Source organism: Pelobates fuscus, chromosome 2 (genome assembly GCF_036172605.1).
Source record: "Pelobates fuscus isolate aPelFus1 chromosome 2, aPelFus1.pri, whole genome shotgun sequence".
Lineage (NCBI taxonomy): Eukaryota > Metazoa > Chordata > Amphibia > Anura > Pelobatidae > Pelobates > Pelobates fuscus.
The window spans coordinates 405072144-405091783 of NC_086318.1; the positions used below are offsets into that span (position 1 = coordinate 405072144).

The following is a 19640-nucleotide window of genomic DNA, read 5'->3' on the forward strand; positions in this document are numbered from 1 at the left end:
AGGTTGAGAGGTCTGCAAGTCTGGATCGAAGTCAGATGAGGATTTTGGAGGTTTTCTTGGACAGAATGAGATTCTGTGCCCTTTTTCACCACAATAAAAACATGAATCCTCTTGTCTCTTTTGTATTTCTTCCTTTGCCAACGGCTCTCGTTTCCTGCTTTTCCTGGAAGGTAAGATAGTCTAAGTCTTTTTCTCAGGTGATATGCAGGAGCTTGATTGCAGCAAGTAAGACATAGATTTGCATAGTTCCAAGAGACTTTCAGCAATGATTGATAAAATGTTGGTTAACCCTGTAGTCTCCGGTTTAAGTCCTTTACATTCTGTCATGATCTTGAGCAGGTCAGATAGGAGACTTATGCCAGGGTTGACTTCCGGTATTTTATTAGTGATTTTAGACATATTATGAAACTTGAGGGAAAACAGAATTTAGGTAATATGCCACAAAACAGGATACTTGCAAATAATAAAGAATGTCTGTAATTTCCAGGTAGGGTTGTATCAAAGGCAGGCTGGTTACAGAGGCAGGCTGGTTTGAAGTATACGTAAGGGTGTAGCAGGTTATTGTTAGGAGCAGGTTTGAAGGTAAGTCTGAAGCAGGTTCACAGGAGCCAGGATATGAAGTGATTCTGGTAAATCACCAATTTCAATGTAAAGGCCATGAGATAAGCTGGGTGTAGCCTTTTGTAGCTGAAGTAATCAAAGATAAGCAGGTGAGTATTCAGAACTAGAGGCAAGTGAGGCCACTAGTGGTAGAAATTAATCAGAGCAGGAGCTTGTTTTAAATGCACAGAAATAAAAGGAAGATAAAACATAGTTGTTAGGATACGATCCTGACAGCAAACCAGTGATATGGATATTTCCCTAAGTACTGGTGGGTGAATGACATCTAGCCCTGTCACCTTGTTTACATTAACTTTAATGTACAGCCATATATTCTATTTTCCCCATGTACTTAAGAAAACAAATATTAAGAATGATTAACACACCCATATCAGATGTACCAAGAGATTCTCTCCTTTTGGCATTAATGTACTTGAAAAAAACTTTTTTTTTGTTGATTCGGAGTTTACAGCAGCAGAGGAACCTGCTTAATGGCGCTGCAGATTTTTCTACCATTGCTAGTTCAGGCATTATACCTTCTTAGAGCCCTTCAAGAATCAAATAAGGGGGAGTGTACATTGTTAGAGTGATCAGTGGCAATCTTTACACACGTGGTAGAGCCAGGTACCAAAGTAATATGCAAAGTACCAAAGTAGTGTCAGAGTCAGAGTACATCTCTATCTGCTTTAGCATTGCGTCATCTAGTTGAGACAGTTGAGGCATCAGCTGCACTTGCTGCCATTGGCACCAGTAGCTCACCAAATGTCAATGTGCTCATCACCACCACCATGAACATCACCAGTACCACCACCATGAACATCACCAGTACACCAACCATCAACATTTCCTTCAGAATTAATCAACCAAGTGCTCGTGTAGAGGTGAGTGTTGCAACAACTTCCACTGCCCCCAATGGAAATCCATCCACATCTTCAGCAGACACAAGGTAAAGGGTTGAGGCTAGTACATTGAGGCAAAGCAAACTTCGTGATCACTTTGACTGCCCACCAAAAGGCTGACTTGCAACATACAAATAGTACAGGAAGACAATGGGCTGGTCGGAACAAACATATGCAAAGATACCACAAGTCTGCATCGCTGAGGGAAGAAGCAGAAAGATAAAGCAGTAGGGCAACAAGGAAGTCCACTGGTACTATATACGAAGCTGCGTAACCAACTCCCATCGCCATGACCTCAACCATTACTACTACCACCAACACTGTTAGGTAGAGCAGGGGCGATGCTAAAAATAGATGCAATAGATGACAAAGACACATTAGACAGGAATAGTTGGACCCCTCATCATCTGGTGAGTGAAAAAAAAATGAAAAAAAAAATTGGCCAAAAAAATCTAAAATCTTCTTGTCTAGCTGCTACTGCCAATGTCACACATACCAACTTTGATTCACTGATTAGCATTATTTTACTGATTTGTGATTTATTTATTTTTTTTTCTTAGAAAGAGACTAGATATTTAATTTGCAGAGCAGTATAACTGCAGAGCAGTATAATATCTATCTATCTATCTATCTATCTATCTATCTATCTATATATCTGTAACTATATTCTAGCTCTCTGTAGTTGTATGATCTAATTAAAATGTTTTTTTTCGCAGTTAAGTCTACTCACAAAGGGTACCTTCTAATCAGGCAAAACTATCAAGGCTTCCGCGAGCCAAACTTAAAGCAAACTCTTCACAAAAACATTGCAGGATGCAAGCTTTCCGGAGATCCAACCAGGCCGAGGGCTGATTCCTTCATTTGTTGTGATAAATATTACATACCACATACACTATATCACAAAACTGGGGTAACGGAAAGAGGACACATTAAACTCTCATGACCTTGTTTCATTTCAGTTGTTTGTTCACCTTTAGCCAAGATGGAGCCATTACTGAGGCTGTATTCATATCATACATTTTAGATACATGGTATGAAAATGTGATGTGTTATGGATAATCTATGCTTGTTAAATGTTTTACTTCATTTCACTTCACTAACTCTTATGCTCCAGTTCCGAATCGTTCCTCACACATCATTTGGGGATTATCTTTCTCAGAACTTATCAATATTTTAAAATGTTGAAGGCAAATGATGTTGAAGCATTGAACTATATTTCCATCTGTGCTGTCTAAAATAATTTAACGCATTCAGTGTAATGGAATCCCCAGTCCCTCGCTGCCCCTTTCCTAATGATACCTTGTGCACATCCCTAATATTCAGATCTCTTCTACATCCAACAGTAATCTTCCACAGATAGGTTTCGTTCGTCATAACACATTCCACAGAAATATAATGTTGTCTTATTAAAGCTGATATACTGTGTATCTTTCCCCTATTACGTATACTTCTTTTCAGCACATCGATATCCAATATTTTAAAAATGCATGGCTAGCAAATATCAAGAATATTTTGGGGAGTCTAGAAACTATTTTATTAATAAATTACAACCAATGTGCTTTTAAGAATGTATGGGGTGGCTGTACAATTTGAGGACCACACCAAACGGACAAACATTTTCGCAACAAAGATTTAGAAAAAAAATAATTAATAAAACAGGTTACATGAATAAAACTTTCCTGAAATGGCAGCATTTAACACTTTCAATGTGAGGAGAAAATTTAGTGTTTTTCTTTTTTAAACATACATATATTTTTTAATAATATGCGTTTTTCAAATATGTGTTCATTTAGTGTTTTAGATTGAGCCCCCTTTTTTTAGATTAAAAAACAAAACAAAAAAAAACTTACAACAATAAACTTATCTGTAATCCAGCTCAGAGACAGCCCCCTTACTGCTGCTCAATACTCCCCGTGTGAGATCATCATACCCAACACATTAGCTGCATCTGCTCTGATCTGCCAATCTAGTATTTCTCTATGAGGTGCAATGAACCCATTGTAGCAGAGCCCTAGTCCTTGCAGGGACTTCCTCTCCGCTGGATCACCCAAGAGTAAAATCAGGAACAGGAAAACACCAAGTAGATATTCCACCTCCTCCCCAGCAACTGGACGACACACACAGTTCTCGGAGTACAACTGGTTTTATTCCTGCCACATACGGCTTTTATACATTACCCCTAGCATGCGGTTTCTTAGTCACAATTATAGGGCTTTTCTTCCCAAGTTCCTCTGTGCCTGAGAGATAATTGCGTGAGAAAAAACTATAACTTAATTATCTCTCAGGTACAGAAAAATCTACAATATTTAAAAACATCCAAAAATAAATTTTAATAACTTCAGAACTCCACGGAAGTCACATCACCAAATAGCTTGGATCTGAGCACACACTTTGCCAAAATATCACTGAGATCCCTTCAGTGGTTCGGGAACGACGGTCGGCCACGAGATGATTCCCCAAAACAGTTCAAGAGAATACAGGGCAACGACCGGTCATAAATCGGAGGTTCTCACATGAACACTGATAAATCTATCCCCTGACTGTTAGTATATGAATGCTCCCCCTGTTGGGTAGTTTATGTCTCCTGAACGCAGTTCTCCTAACTGTTCGGGAAGTTTTATGGGCAGCGCTACCAGTTTCCCAGGTGTTCGTGGGGTAGTGTATCCGAAATTAGTTCCACGCCATCGATGACCATGTACTGCTGCCCTTGTTCGGGCGACAAAATGGCCGCCTATTGTTTCGGTTATACGAATGGCGGCCACACAGGGAAAGCACTTGAACTAATAACCAATTTGTGGTTAACAGCATTTTAGTATGTTGACCAATAATTGAATTATTTTTTTATTTTAGATCTGGGTAGCACTTTCACAATTATATTGCAAAATGTAAGTACAAATAAGAGTTAAAAATTGAGAATTCACACGTATCTCTGAGTGTGCAACAAACAGAGTTATTCACTAAAGGGAGAATTCAGAATTAATTTAAAGATAATTTCAAATTTAAGGCCAGAGTAGTCAAACTGATAGCCTAACTGACTTTTTCCATTTAAACTATTTTGACCTTACAGTTAAAATTCTCTCTGAATTCACCCTGAATTCTCACGTTAGTGAATAACCCTTGAGGTGTTATATGTAGTGAAACACTTGGTTACGAGACATTGAATATAAGCATATTTAATAAGAATTCAAACACCTAAACACAATAGGTGCAAACTGCAACATGGAATTAACCTACAAACTTGAAGCAAGTTTTTTTTTTTTTTTTTTTTACACATTTTTTACAAGTTAAATATATGTCAGGTTCGGCTGTGTCAGTCTCTGGCTTGATGGGAGCTTACTGCAGAATACGTAAAGAATGATTATTTGCAGTAAATGCAAGAACTTAAAAAGTAAGTATCTTTGTTTTTTAAATAATATTTTAAATTTGAAAGCATTTGGAAATGTGCATATCTTAGATTTGGTAAGTATGACCAAGAATTAGAAAGTATTGTTAAAGACTTCCAAATAATGTTTGCAATGCAAGCAATACATGCTATAAAACCATACACATGGACATCTACATGTGAGCACTAAAGTCTAGCTATGAGCACTGTGTATGTCATTTTCAGTTATTACCTGTGAAATTTGCAAGTCAGGTATATGGAAACACTTAGGACAACTTGCTCAGATGATCACAGACGAAATGTATATGAGACGAGTAAATCTTTTATAGTCCAGGTGGAGTTGCTATGGAAACTAATTGCATCCATTAATAATTATCCGAATCTCAAAACTGTATCATTGGTGGTCAGCATCATTGGAGGCAGATTTGAAATGCCAGATTGGATCAAGAAAACCTGCAACAAACATTGTGAAAGAAAGCACCTCTGACCCAAGGCTCAAGCTACAGATGACCAGATGTCCAGTCTGTTTAAAATTGGCTAACTTGGATCATGATACGCTACATATGTGAAGATGTACTTTACCCTAGTTTAGTTGTTTCCACGTACACACACACATTGGCACCATATCTCTGTGTATCTTTGTGTACCACAGCATCCTGGAGTTTATCCCATAATAGTCCTGAGTCGCCAAAGCCATATCCCTATGGGGACCAGTCACTGTCCAACCCTAAATATTCCTGCTCTGCCTGCCGTTGTAGAGCAATGGTACCAGTTGTCCAGCTCCACTTCCTCCTGGACCAGCATTTATGGATGTCTAATTAATGCCATGGGCATGCTTAGATTTGACAATACAATCAACTTGAATTTAGTGACCATGTGGCTGTCTACCTATCTGCTTTTTTTCATCCATTCTTTGCCAGTAGTGTGTATGGTATTATGTTTTGTGTATTTGTATAAAAAGAAGGCAATCTGGTTAATTTTGTTATGCTTGTTATTATATTGCATTGTTAATGCGAACAGACAGTAGTTGTTGTTGTGGATAAATAACCCAAAGAATGTTCAAGGGAAACCAGATTGTTGAAACGAGCGCTCGGAGAAGCAATAAGACACACACACACGGTTGTGAATCAAAACATTGCCTCTGCTTTAATTGGGAGAGCTTACCAATTATATAGAGAAATAGCTACATGCAAAAAGAAATGCAGAACTAGTCATATTTATGAAGGTCACAACACACACAATTACTGGAAACTTGTTACATAACAAAAAAAGGGATGGGGACAAGGGCAGGTGTGAAGTTTCTATGAAAGTTGCAGGGTGTCATAACAGATAAGGACAAATATGTGTGTGTACGTGCAAACAGCTAAACTAGGGTAAAGTACATCTTCACATATATAGTGTATCATGCCAATTTTAAACAGACTGGACATCTGGTCATCTGTAGCTTGAACCTTGGGTCAGAGATGCCTTCCTTCACAATGGTTAGTCTACCTGGTTAGTCTACCTTTGGAGGGGAAGATATGTGACGGTAGTGGGGGTCCTCTGGTTCCTCTTGTGTTTTGGTCACCCATTGACCATTATTGGTGCATGGTATGTTGAATGTATTGCTTGCCTGTGCCTCTACCCCTCCCCCATTTCCTGTCCTATTGTTTTCCCAGCAGGGCGTTGTCCCAGGGACACTGCCAGACCAGTTTGAACTAGCTGTCCTGTCCCTCCTCACTCTCCCATCAGCCCTTGCTATTGTCTGACCCCACTCTTCCTTGTACTATAGTGCTCATATCAACCTATTGTATATAAATGAGTTTGTTGGGGGCTTACAATATGTGTACTATGTCCATTAAAGTAAGTTGCTGTTTTAACCTTCACAAGTGTCATCTGGTGTTTGGGGAAATTTGCTGATGGAAAGTGTGTCCAGGGCTATACACACAGTAGCCTGGTCCAGGATTGAAAAGGCCCTCAGTGATCCCAGTCAGGCCTTGGTGACTGGGTCGCAAGTGCTCCAGGGTCCCTGGATAGCTACGAGGAAGTAGACTTGGTGGAGGTACTCGGTTGGAGTACTGGAGCTCCGTAACAGTGTCGTATAAATGCAAAAAATAATAATCATAATAATGAAAACCACTAAGTAAATAATCCCATACAGAGGGTGGAGCCAGCAGCCTCAAGAGTCGGAGGCACGAAGCAGGAACTTCAGAGAAACCAGCTACAAATTAATGTTTACCGACCTGAATAACCCACCTTAAGTGCCCTGATTGCGGACGTACCTACCCTGATGCTGATGGGGAAACACTCAAAAAACATTGGGCCAATCTGGGTCCTGGAACTTGAGATATCGAGACATTCCTGCCCCAGCCCGCTAGGCCTGAACCAGCAAAGATGGGCCGGCGGAGACCTCTACTTTGACTTCCTCTGATGAGGAAAGCCTGCTGGAACAGCTATCCACCCTTTTCAAGGGTAGCTACTGTTACCCAAAGGCCCCTGTGATCATTCCCCCTCAGCTAAGGCAGACATTAAGGCCCTACTTCATGAAATACAGGCAGGATTCCAAATGGATGTAACAGTAGTGAGGGAGAAGGTGGCCTCACTTACTGGCAGACTTGCTACCACTGAGGATTACATGGGCATCTCGAAGGTGGCAGAAAGAGCCACGGACACTGCCCTCTGCACACTATAAAAGAGAGACTCTGACATGCTCAAATATATGGCTATCCTGGAAGACAGGATTAAGGCAAGAAATATGAGAATCAGGGGGTCCCTGAGACCATAACCACCTAAGAGCTGCCACATTTTATTTGATGGCTCCTCTCCACATTGTTGACCCCAAAACAAGCAAAACAGGTCGTAATGGACCAATGTTTTCGATTGCATAAGGCCCCTAGAGCCCCCTCCATAGACATCCTTGTTAAATTTGTCAGGACTCTGACAGAGGTACCATTCTGGCGGCGACCAGAGGTACTCCTATACAGCATTTGAAGGCCACCAACTTACCTTCTACAGGGATGTATCCCGCCACACCATTGCCTGAAACCAATCTCTCTGACAACTTACCCAGCACTTGCAGGCACACAAGGTGCCCTACAAATGGGGAATACACAGGCTCCTAGTGGAAAAATGGGGCAAGACCACTCACTTACCTTTCCGAGGCGCATCATCTACTATTGTAGCTGGGATTATCTGGGGGCTCCATCTCAATAACATACCATCCTTCATGGTCTGTAGACCGGATAACTCCATTCATCCTAAGAGTAGCCGCACCAGGATTAAGTTATTCGCCACCGTGAAGAAAGCTACCACATGTTATGTTTTATTGTTTCTTAAATTAATCTGGCTCTGTAAACTATAGCTATATTTATGTTGCTGAGTTTGACACCCTCCCTGCCTACTCTGTTTACTACAAGCAGACATCTCTCTCATACAGTAGTTATCACATATTACTTGATGACAATACCCAAACTACTGTATGTTGCATTGCTGACATGTCCTGTTTTTCACACTATGCTGACATGTCTTGATGACATCTCTGCACCTTTTAAGGCACAACAAAAATAAAGAAGATATATATAAAAAAAACAATCCCATACAAAGCAGTGATCAGAAGTTGTTTGGACTAACAGAGAGGTTGACATACAGGTCAAAAATCCCCTCCCCCCCCCCTTATGATAGCACCATTTAGGGTAACTAGTTAAATAAAGAGAATAAGCATTTGGTTTTTTAAACCGGTATGTATATGGAACAGACTATAAGAGTTATTTACTAAAGTGAGAATGCTAAATGAATTCAAAGTGAATTCCAAATTTAAGGACTGGAAAAATCCTCCCAGTCAGCCATACTTCCAATTGGCTATGTGGTTATTCACTAAACACAGAAAATGACAGAATTTTGACCACAATGGCAATTATATTCTTTACTGAATCCAAACTTGGTAGATTCCTCACCACCACCAGCTTTCCCCGGCCGCTGAAAACACTGGCACGTAGGACTCTGTCATCGTAAAAAAGTGTTTTAAATACAAATAGGAATTCCTTTCTCACTTTTAGACCTTCAATACTGGCTGACTGCATTTTCAGTGACATGGCTAAAAAGCTGGCTAAGTGTCATGTGAAATATAGTACCAGTAGTACGCTATAAGGCACCTAAAATGTTTTTCTTTTTTACATTTAATAAATAAAATATACTTAACAAATTATGTTTTGGCCTCTAGGTGGCATTGTAAGCCCAATATTACACCCGCATTTAATAGGCTTTATAAATAATAGTATAAACTGTGTATTCTATAATATAGATAGAATGATGGTGTAAATATACCTGTCGTTAAATCGGCACAATCTAACAGGTTAGGTGAGGGTGGGGTTTACAGTAAAAGGCATTGTCAACATCAAGGGGTGGAGCCTAGCACCCCACTACCTAAAAACCTCACCAGTTATCACTGGAAGAAGAGCTATTCAAATCCCTGAATTGTGAATTAATTTACCCTGATACTCAATTCACGTTGCCATCGGTCTGTTTTAAAATATTATTGTTGTTTAATTAGTATTGTTATTTTCATTCATGTATACATACCCTATTTGTGTTTAGATAGCTGATATGTAGGATTGTTGGAGAGGGTTTCGACAAAAAATTTTTTTTTTCTTTATCTCACATGTAATACCACCCCTAGAGTAAATTGCACATGTTTTTTTTACTGTGGAAGAAAAAAATAGATCTAGACAACAAGACTTACTATCTGGCCAGAGTTACCCCTCCACCCCGCCCCCAAAAAACAGCCCCCATAACAATCAAAACTATTCCACTGAGATGAAATGATTTGGTAGTAGTGTTCCTTTAAGGTGCTATGTTATCAATTTCACTATGAGATATATTTCAGATACAGTACATATTTGTTCTTTAATTGATTAATTGACAAATTGTTAGTTAACCTTGCTGGCACAAATCACCATGTCGGCACAAGTGTTTGTATTGCTTGTTCTGCTCATGGGTCATGTACTAACACTAATATATATATATATTTTTTTACGGAAGTGTGTTCTTGTCTATTTCGTGTTTTGATGGTCCCGTGAAAGTGTTATTAAATCCTCTTCTGCAGGATGGTAATTGACAAAGTTTGAGTGTAAGGTAAGGTAAATCCATTTTCACAGATCTGCCAATGGTAAAAGTGGTGTCAAAAAGTATCAGAATGAAAAGATTGGGACAACATTTTTATTTGTTTATATATATATATATATACTTATTTTGAAACATAATTTGGCGCCAAATCAGCTGTTTTAAATCCACATTGAGCAATAAACCTATACAAGGGAATATTTTATTATCACACACCTTCAAAGTGCTCTGATTTGCTTTCCCTGAATTAAAAATATCTAGCATTTCATTATCTGGTCATCCAACACGTACCACAAGGGGTCACTGTTTTGCAACAATTCACACAGCACTCTGTATCTTGTGTGTATTACGTTTGTATGAATTAGACAAAGGTAGAGATTGAAGGCTCTGTTTATCAGACATGATTGAACAATTCTTGAACAAGCCCTAAATTTGAAACAAGCAAAAAAGAACAACACATTGCATTGGTTGTTATGGCAATCTAAGCCCCAGAATTGTTCCAGTATGTCCGTGACAAATATGGCCCTTGGACTTTAAAACATCATACATATATATCACTTTGCAATTACATACACAAACTAGATCTGCACTCTTATACCGATTATTTCTAAAAATAAAACACACAAGTTTCATTATGGACTGTTTTAAAGGGTTACTTTAAGCATCAAAACATTGTTAACATTACAGCCTAGTGATAACTTTACTGGCCACTCCTCGGATGGCTGTTAGAGATCCTTCCTGGGTCATGGCTGCCTAAAATGCATCCAAACATTCAGTGTCTCCTCCCTCTGCATGCAGACACTGAACTTTTCTCATAGAGATTCATTGATTCAATTCATCTCTATGAGGAGATGCTGATTGACCAGGGCTGTGTTTGAATTGTGCTGGCTCTGCCCCTCTATGTCAGTCTCAGCCAATCCTATGAGGAAGCATTGTGATTGGGTCAGGCTACCACTTCTGCTGCTAAAGGAAACAGCGACAAAGTATGGAGCTGCAGACTTGAATACAAGCAAGATTTTACTATTTTTAGGGAGGCAAGGGGGCACCAGGGTGTTTGAATTGTGCTGGCTCTGCGCCTGATCTGCCTCCTTGTCAGTCTTAGCCAATCCTATGGAGAAGCATTGTGATTGGATCAGGCTACCACTTCTGCTGATGTCAGTAGGCCATGGGCAGGTCTAAAGGAAACAGTGACAAAGTCAGCAGCTTCAGACTTGAATACAAGTAAGGTTTTACTATTTTTAGGGTGGCATGAGGGGCTCAGGGTGGCTAGATGGTGGTTTTAACCCTATAAGGTCAGGAATACATGTTTGTGTTCCTGACCCTATAGTGATCCTTTAACTTAATACATTGGTTTTAGCATACATAGTTCATGTTCCTGCAATCAAACTGCTCCATCCTCTGCAATGTATAAGTTAGATCCAAACCTCCCCTGGTTGACACAGCCTCAATGAAAAAAAAATAGCTTGATTTTCATCAGATCTTACATAGGTTGTTTGCTTTGGAAGTTATTATCTCCTGCCCTGTTAATTGAACTTTAATCACACACAGAAGGCTGCTGCAAGCATTAGCATCAATAAACAGAGCAGGAGATAAGGAATTCTACCATTATGCAATAAGGGAATCTAAAATATTTAGACTTTTTCAGAAACTGTGTAGGGGAGGCTGTGTGAGTCTCGGCCAGGGGAGGCAGCATAAACAAAGTGAATTAAACAGCAAAGAATTGAGCAGCAGAACTGCAGAGAGATGATCTACACACCCAAACCACGTCATCAAGCTAAAGTTGTTTTGGTGCTAAGAGTGTCCCTTTAAGCCCTTTTAGATTGCAGTAATGGCAATTACAAACATCACACCACAAACAAATTATAATTAAAAAAGAAGTACACAAATTCAATTATTAAAAAATAAATAAATAAGGGGGCAATACAAATAGTATTATAAGGCCGAAGTTAAATTTCAGAGCCATAACAACTATGTATAGAACAATATAGGTGTAAGAAAAATCTACACGCAATTAAAAGATCAGGCAAGATATTAAAGGGATAAATCTACATGTTCATTTAGAGTCTCGTGTTCAGCTTGGTAATGAGCAGCTACTTATGTAATGGAAAATATTCCCCCAATTAAAATATACATATATATATATATATATATATATATATATATATATATATATATATATTATAAAAAAAAAATGTTGAATCACTTAAACCTTGATGAGGTATTAATATAAAAAATTTAAAGGAAATTTTGGAAATTTATATGGGTTATTTCACAGAAAGAACCAGAGAGGTATCTTGGATCAGGGTCGATATTAATTATTAAGAGATCCCCTATTAAGCAAAACAGTGAAACCCAATATGATTCAGTCACTAAAACCAACATGATCTCTCCACGAATAACAGAAAAGTATTTAGAGATGGCGCTTAAGGATTTTAATAGTGGATGGTGCTGCTATACCCAAGTATATCGCCACTACATATACTTAGAAAAGATACAATAAAACACAAAAAGTTAAAAGCGCACCCAGAAGAAAGGAGGTAGTTACCTGACGTGTAATATAATATTTGGTAACTGATGATAAATATCCCCTCCTTTTATACAGCGAATATATTCAATATTGTATTGAAACAATATGCCTATACAAAAAATATAAACACAGAACAAAACATAGTGTAATCTGTATATAATACACAATAAAGTGGGAATTTTAAGCTGAAATCACTCACACGGCTCAGAAAAGTGTGAGTGATTTCAGCTCAAAATTCCCACTTGATTGTGTATTATATACAGATTACACTATGTTTTGTTCTGTGTTTATATTTTTTGTATAGGCATATTGTTTCAATACAATATTGAATATATTCGCTGTATAAAAGGAGGGGATATTTATCATCAGTTACCAAATATTATATTACACGTCAGGTAACTACCGCCTTTCTTCTGTGTGCGCTTTTACCTTTTTGTGTTTTATATGATCTCTCCACAGCCCATTGGACACAGTGATGAATGGTTTGTGAAAATTCTACTCAGTCAATGTGGGACAAGATATCAAGAAGCCCATCAAAGCATTCTCATGGACTGTTGTACAGATGGCAATTTTCCCAGCACAACAACATACTCTCCCACTTGTCCTTGGAAATGGACATCTCTAGAACTCTTCCTATGCAATTGCTAGTGAGTTTTACCTACACTCTGAGCTCCCAATAGTATAGATATCTTTGTCTACATTTATAGATATTCAAATGTTGCCAGATGTTCAGCAGGAAGACACGTAAAACATTCTATCACAAGCACAAAATTACAAATCTCTCTCACAGGCATATTATCCAAGCTTTGCACATTGGATATTTCACCTCTATGAACAATATGGACCAACAAAATAAATCCCTGTCCTTCCACCATTTATTTGACTTCCTCTCGCTCAATACCACAATGTCTGTGACATTTCAAGTTGTCTATAGTTGAAAACATAGCAAAGAGAACCAAGGACAATTCATCTCTCGTCATCCTAGTCTTCCATAATTTATCAATGTGAAGTGTTGTTGGATGCATCATAGTGCACAACATGTTTTTCTTGTATTCAGTGATTTTTAATCCTAAATGCTTTACTGGATAATAAATGTGACATTTAAAAAATTCTCAATTAACTTTAATTAAAGGAATTATCTATGCACCAGAAACCCTACAACTTGTAAAGACAAGGCAGTATATACATTGCCTTCTAAGGCCACCTCAGAAAGCTGCTAGAGGCCGTGACTGGTTTGGTCCTGCAATCTTTGCAAGACCAATGTCTCTGTCTTCATGCTCTGCATTTAGCTAATGCATCTCTATGAGCATGCAAACTACCACTCAGTGCTTCTCTATGGAGAAGCATTGGATTGGCTAAGGTCATCTGTAATGATGATCTCATGTGGAGAAGATTATTCACTTTTCCTTTTGGTGTCTCATGGTTCCTTCTCTGCTATTTACATCTTTGGCTCCTCGTATTCAAATTGTTGGGGGTTCTCATGAGCTGTAAGCCATACTCATCGCACTTAGGACAAATCACGGCTTGAACTATCTTGCTTTGCATGTAATGCGTCTGTCTCATATATTAGTTTCCCCTTTTACGTTGCATAAACTTTGGCACAATATTCTAATTTTTCGAGTATCACCTGTATGTCCCACATAGTCTTCATACAGGTTCCTCACAAAAAACAAACAACAACAAAACAGTTTGAATGATTATGATGAGCCCAACAGCCAAATGCTCAAATATCTCCTCTAGACACTCTTTGCCTTGATTCAGAAATCAGGCATGTTTAAAAGGGCGAAACACTTTAACTATCCCCAAAAGACAATTCTGTAATTTAATTGCTAACTGTGAATATCACACATCAATAACTTTGTTGGTTAAGTGATTGACCCTTTAAATGTGTAATAAAGAAATAATACAGATTTGTGAAACACAGTCTCGCAGGATAATGCTGAAGCTTGAATAACGTTACTGAATAGATAATCAATGGGAAAGACTTGTGTTCACCAGGATTGTAGGAATGGTAACGCTTACAGTTATAACTAGACATGTGCAATTCGTTTCGGTCCGAATAGGAATTCGGACGAATTTCGGACAATTTGGACATTTGGGTACTTCCAAATGTCCGAATTGCCGAAGTCCCAAATTGCCGAGGTCCCGAAGTTCCAAAATTACAGAATTTCCGAAGTGTCGAAGTGCCGAAGTGCCGAAGTTCCGAAGTGTCAAGGTGCCGAAGTTCCGAAGCACAGTATTGCCTAAGTACTAATATACTTGCCCAGTGAAAGAAGAAGAATGTTACATTGTATAAAATTTTAAATAAAAAGTATACAAACATAGCCAGGATTCAGCTGTAAGCATTTGCAACACTTACAACAATCAAGTAACACGCATTCATATAAAATGTAAGTTACTTAGCCAGTCAATGTAATGACAGGAATAAATAAGTAGATAACTCCCTAATTCCCACGGTATTAGGGAGCTATCTACTAAAAGGCTGAAAGACCTAAATTGGTATTTCAGCCAAATATACTGAAACTAAGTAAAAACGACTTAGTATTAGTAAATTATGCCCCTACTTGCTATACCGCGAGTAGGGGCATGTCTACTAAACAGTGAGCAGCCTGTGGCTGCTCACTGTAAAAAAAAAAAGGTCCCCCCTCCCGAGCCCTCACTCGCGCGTTAAACTGAGCGGCGGGTGGGGGCCCTACTGTAAAATAATGGGGGGGGGACCTATTGTGCTCCCCCCGGGCCCCCACCCCTGAGCGGTGGGTGGGGGCCCTAAATCAGAATAAGGGGAGGGAACCTAATGTCCTCCCCCCTGGCCCCCACCCCTGAGCGGTGTGTGGGGGCCCTAAATTATAATAAGGGGGGACACCTAATGTCCTCCCCCCTGGCCCCCACCCCTGAGCGGTGGGTGGGGGCCCTAAATTATAATAAGGGGGGGACCTAATGCCCTCCCCACTGGCCCCAACCCCTGAGCGGCGGGTGGGGGCCCTAAATTGGAATAAGGGGGGACCTAATGTCCTCCCCCCTGGCCCCCACCCCTAAGCGGCGGGTGGGGGCCCTAAATTGGAATAAGGGAGGGGACCTAGTGTAGTCCCCCCTGGCCCCCACCCCTCAGCGGCGGGTGGGGGCCCTAAATACTAATAAGGGGGGACCTAAGGTTCTCCCCCCTGGCCCCCACCCTTGAGCGGTGGGTGGGGGCCCTAAAAAAATGTCCCCCCCAGGTGACTAGGGGTCCCCAAACCCCTAGTCATCCCCTCCCCCCCAATAAAAATTATCTACCTACCCCCCTCACCCTAAAAATAATGAGGGGGGACCTTTAACTAAGTACCTGTAAAAAAAAGTAAAACTTACCATTCAATGTTTTCTTTCTTCTAAAATCTTATTTTTTCAGCCCCAAAAAAGGCCAAATAAAAAACCATAATAACCGACGCAATTATAAAAAAAAAAAAAAAATCCTTCTTCACCCATGGAGGGCTCCGCACAGACTGAGCTCTGCAGGGCGGGGCAAGGCTTATAAAGCCTTGCCCCGCCCTACAATTAGGTTCAGAGCACTCTGATTGGTGGGTTTAAGCCATCCAATCAGAATGCTCTGACAGGTAAATGAAGAGACTGACAGGTAAGTCTCTACATTTACCTGTCACAGCACTCTGATTGGTTGGTTTGAAATCCACCAATCAGAGTGCTCTGTGTCATTTTACACAGCGTGGGAAAGTTCTTGGGAATTTTCCCACGCTGTGTAATTTGACTCATAACTCTCTGATTGGTTACTTAATCCACCAATCAGAGTGTTATGAGTCAAATTACACAGCGTGGGAAAATTCCAAAGAACTTTCCCATGCTGTGTAAATTGACACAGAGCACTCTGATTGGTGGATTTCAAACCAACCAATCAGAGTGCTGTGACAGGTAAATGTAGAGACTTACCTGTCAGTCTCTTCATTTACCTCTCAGAGCACTCTGATTGGATGGCTTAAACCCACCAATCAGAGTGCTCTGAGCCTAATTGCAGGGCCAGGGGGGAGGACCTTAGGTCCCCCCTTATTAGTTTTTAGGGCCCCCACCTGCCGCTCAGGGGTGGGGGCCAGGGGGGAGGACATTAGGTCCCCCTCCCTTATTAGTATTTAGGGCCCCCACCCACCGCTCAGGGGTGGGGCCGGGGGGGCACTATTTTTATTTTTTTCTTAAACATTGAGCAGTCACAGGCTGCTCACTGTTTACTAGACATGCCCCTACTCGCGGTTTTGCAAGTAGGGGCAAAATTTACTAATACTAAGTAATTTCTACTTATTATTAGTAAATTTGGCTGAAAGACCAATTTAGGTCTTTCAGCCTTTTGGTAGATAACTCCCTGATAGCATGGGAATTAGGGAGTTATCTACCAACCGGCTGCAAGAGAAGACCCAAGGTGCCGAAGTCCCGAAATTCCGAAATGCCGAAGTTGCAGAATTTCCGAAGTGTCGAAGTGCCGAAGTTCCGAAGTGCTGAAGTGCCGAAGTTCCGAAGTTCCTAAGTTGCTGAATTTCTGAAGTTCCTAAATGCCAAATTGCCGAAGTCCCGAATTGCGAAAATCCCAAATTTCGGAATGCCGAACCGAACCGAAATTTTTTCCCATGCACATGCCTAGTTATAACTTATCATATTAGAAACAAGCAGCTTGCCCATACTCCCCCATTCATTTCCATGGGCTGTTAATTGATGTTGTATTAATTATATATATATATACCTCCAACTAGCTATAACACATTATTGGTTGACAAGCAATCATGCTAGTAGAAAAAGCATTTGGCACCTATTGAGATCTTCTTGACCCTATGCCTTTTCCCTTTACCTGTGGTTGGAAGTTCAAGGAATTTCCTGCACTTTGCTTTATAAGCCCTTACCCCAAAACGCATTTGTTGAGGCAAGGAGTGGTTTCATCTACAGAGGTCTTCTCCATCTATAAGAATTGGAGCACTTAGGATGGCTTTGGTCCCGTCTCTCCTGTTTTACTCTTTCATTACCAATAACTTAGTTATTTAAAAATATACTGTAACCTAGATTACATGGCTGACAATATGCAATGAAATATCTAAAGTATAGACTTAAAAATACTTAGGAAAATTATAATTAAATGTATAGCACTGGAGATTATGTGGAATTCAGACGGGTTCTAAAATTTTAGTGTGACAAAACGATATATACAAGGGCTGTTTGGGGTTCATGGACATTTGTAAGGAGTTCGCTGAATTTTTTTGGGAATGTTAATTAAAAGTTTATCCAAAAGCATTAAATCATTTTGAAAGCTAATTCAACAATATTCGATCGAGGCCTGTATTGGTAATCAATATTATTTCCTACTTATTTTTACAATCTCCGAATATTTTTTAAGAAATGTCTAAAAATATTTCAAAATTTAATGGCAAAAAAACCCCTTAAAAAAACAAACCTCCACCTGTGATGGCTGTGTCCGCTTTTTCCATCACTGTGAGAACAGGTGTTTTGAGAGATTGGTATGGCCATTGGGATACCTTTGACACAACCCTTGATCTGCCCTTTTTCACAAACCAAATTCTCTTAAAGCTGCCTCTTTTTCACAGACCAAATCCTGCTTCTGCTAACAAACTGATCTTCTGGGCTTGTATGTCCGCAGACTTTCAATAGCACGTGTTGGTAACCTTCGACATTCCTGATGTTGTGGACTACATCTCCTCTGAAGCTTTGCCAGCAATATGGCTGTGAGAGCATTATGGGACATGTAGCCCGGGACACCTGGAGTGCAGAAGGCTTCCTACTCTGTTCTACAGCGCAGAACTTGTGAGGGAGCTCAACCCATGAAATATTCTATCTCTTGACCATGGAAAGGAATGAAAAGAACCTCTCTTTTGGACTTCTCTACTAATTTTTATAAGGAACATGGAATCATTAGAGGGAGATGTTCCTGAAGGCTTGGTTCTTTTTGTATTTTTTTTTCGTTCCTGCTCTTCTTTTTCCAAGTTTTTTTGAGTTTGCCATTGTTTTCTCTTTGTGTACCATGTCTTATTGTTAACCTCAGTGATAAGAATTATGTTCTGTGCATTTTTGCCTTTTTTTGTGTGTATGCAAACATTCATTATAAATTTAAAATTGGAAAAATGTAATAAAAAAAAATAAAAACACTTAATGTTTATAACATGTTATACAAAGCTCTTGCCAGAAAAACTTTACAGAACTACACATGGTTATATTGTCTATATTCTCTGAGAGCGTTGCGTAGTGTGCATGCTTCTAATGTTTAAAACGCCTGCATTTGTCTTTTATAAACATCTCACAGTTGCTGCAGTTGTCCCATTTCGCCGACAGCTGTTATGTCTGAAACAACAGATGTCATTGTGCATGTTGTCATTAATGTCATTGTGTCATTGTTTTATTAATAATGAAAATAGTAAAATGACACACTATTTGCCAACATATCAATCACATCATTTGCATGTTACTCTTCCCAGCACAGTTCCCGTAAACCATTTTCATTTTATTCCAATAATCACTGACAGTTAAATAATTTTAATGATGAGACTATTAAACATTTTTTTTTCCCACAGAAAAAAAGTAATTTTTTCTGATTTTTGTGATATATTTTAAACTTGTCACTATTAGAAATAAGTTCTCAAAGGTCATTGCTAGAAACACTTTTAAACAATGTGATAATTTGGGATTTGGCTCCAACCTACTTCCTTTGTTAGCATGTTCTGTCCATACTTAATGGCGGATTTGTACTGAGTTTGCAAACAGTTTGCAAAAAGTGACTGAAAATTCTCCAAAGTTCATTAAAGATAAGTGGTTTATAAACTTACATGTTGCATGACTGCATGAATTAGCCATAGGAGTTGTTATATCCATTTCAACTCATTGCTCAGTTACATATGTCCATGAAGTACAGCCTTTCTCACATCAGTTTTTATATAAAAAGCCAACCAATCACAGAGCATATTCAAAAAGGTTCCATTGCTGCAAGGTTTGGTGATATGTAATAATAACTTAACAGAAGTGATGCTTGTCTAGCGATGAACTGTGATTGGTTAGTATTGAAAAGTAACCAATCATTGTGCAACGCATATAAATGACTATACTGTCTGTTGTCCATTGTGGAAGAAACTAATTATAGTTATTTGTGGCTCTGTCACTT

General features: G+C 39.3%; 1 non-coding gene across 1 annotated transcript; it reads right to left on the bottom strand.

Annotated features, from left to right (window-relative positions):
* Nucleotides 1-15511: 15511 nt before the first annotated feature.
* On the bottom strand, nt 15512-15653 carry LOC134593908 (small Cajal body-specific RNA 11). The gene has a single exon (XR_010090318.1). It is a non-coding gene; the product is annotated as a small Cajal body-specific RNA 11 (non-coding RNA).
* Nucleotides 15654-19640: the final 3987 nt, after the last annotated feature.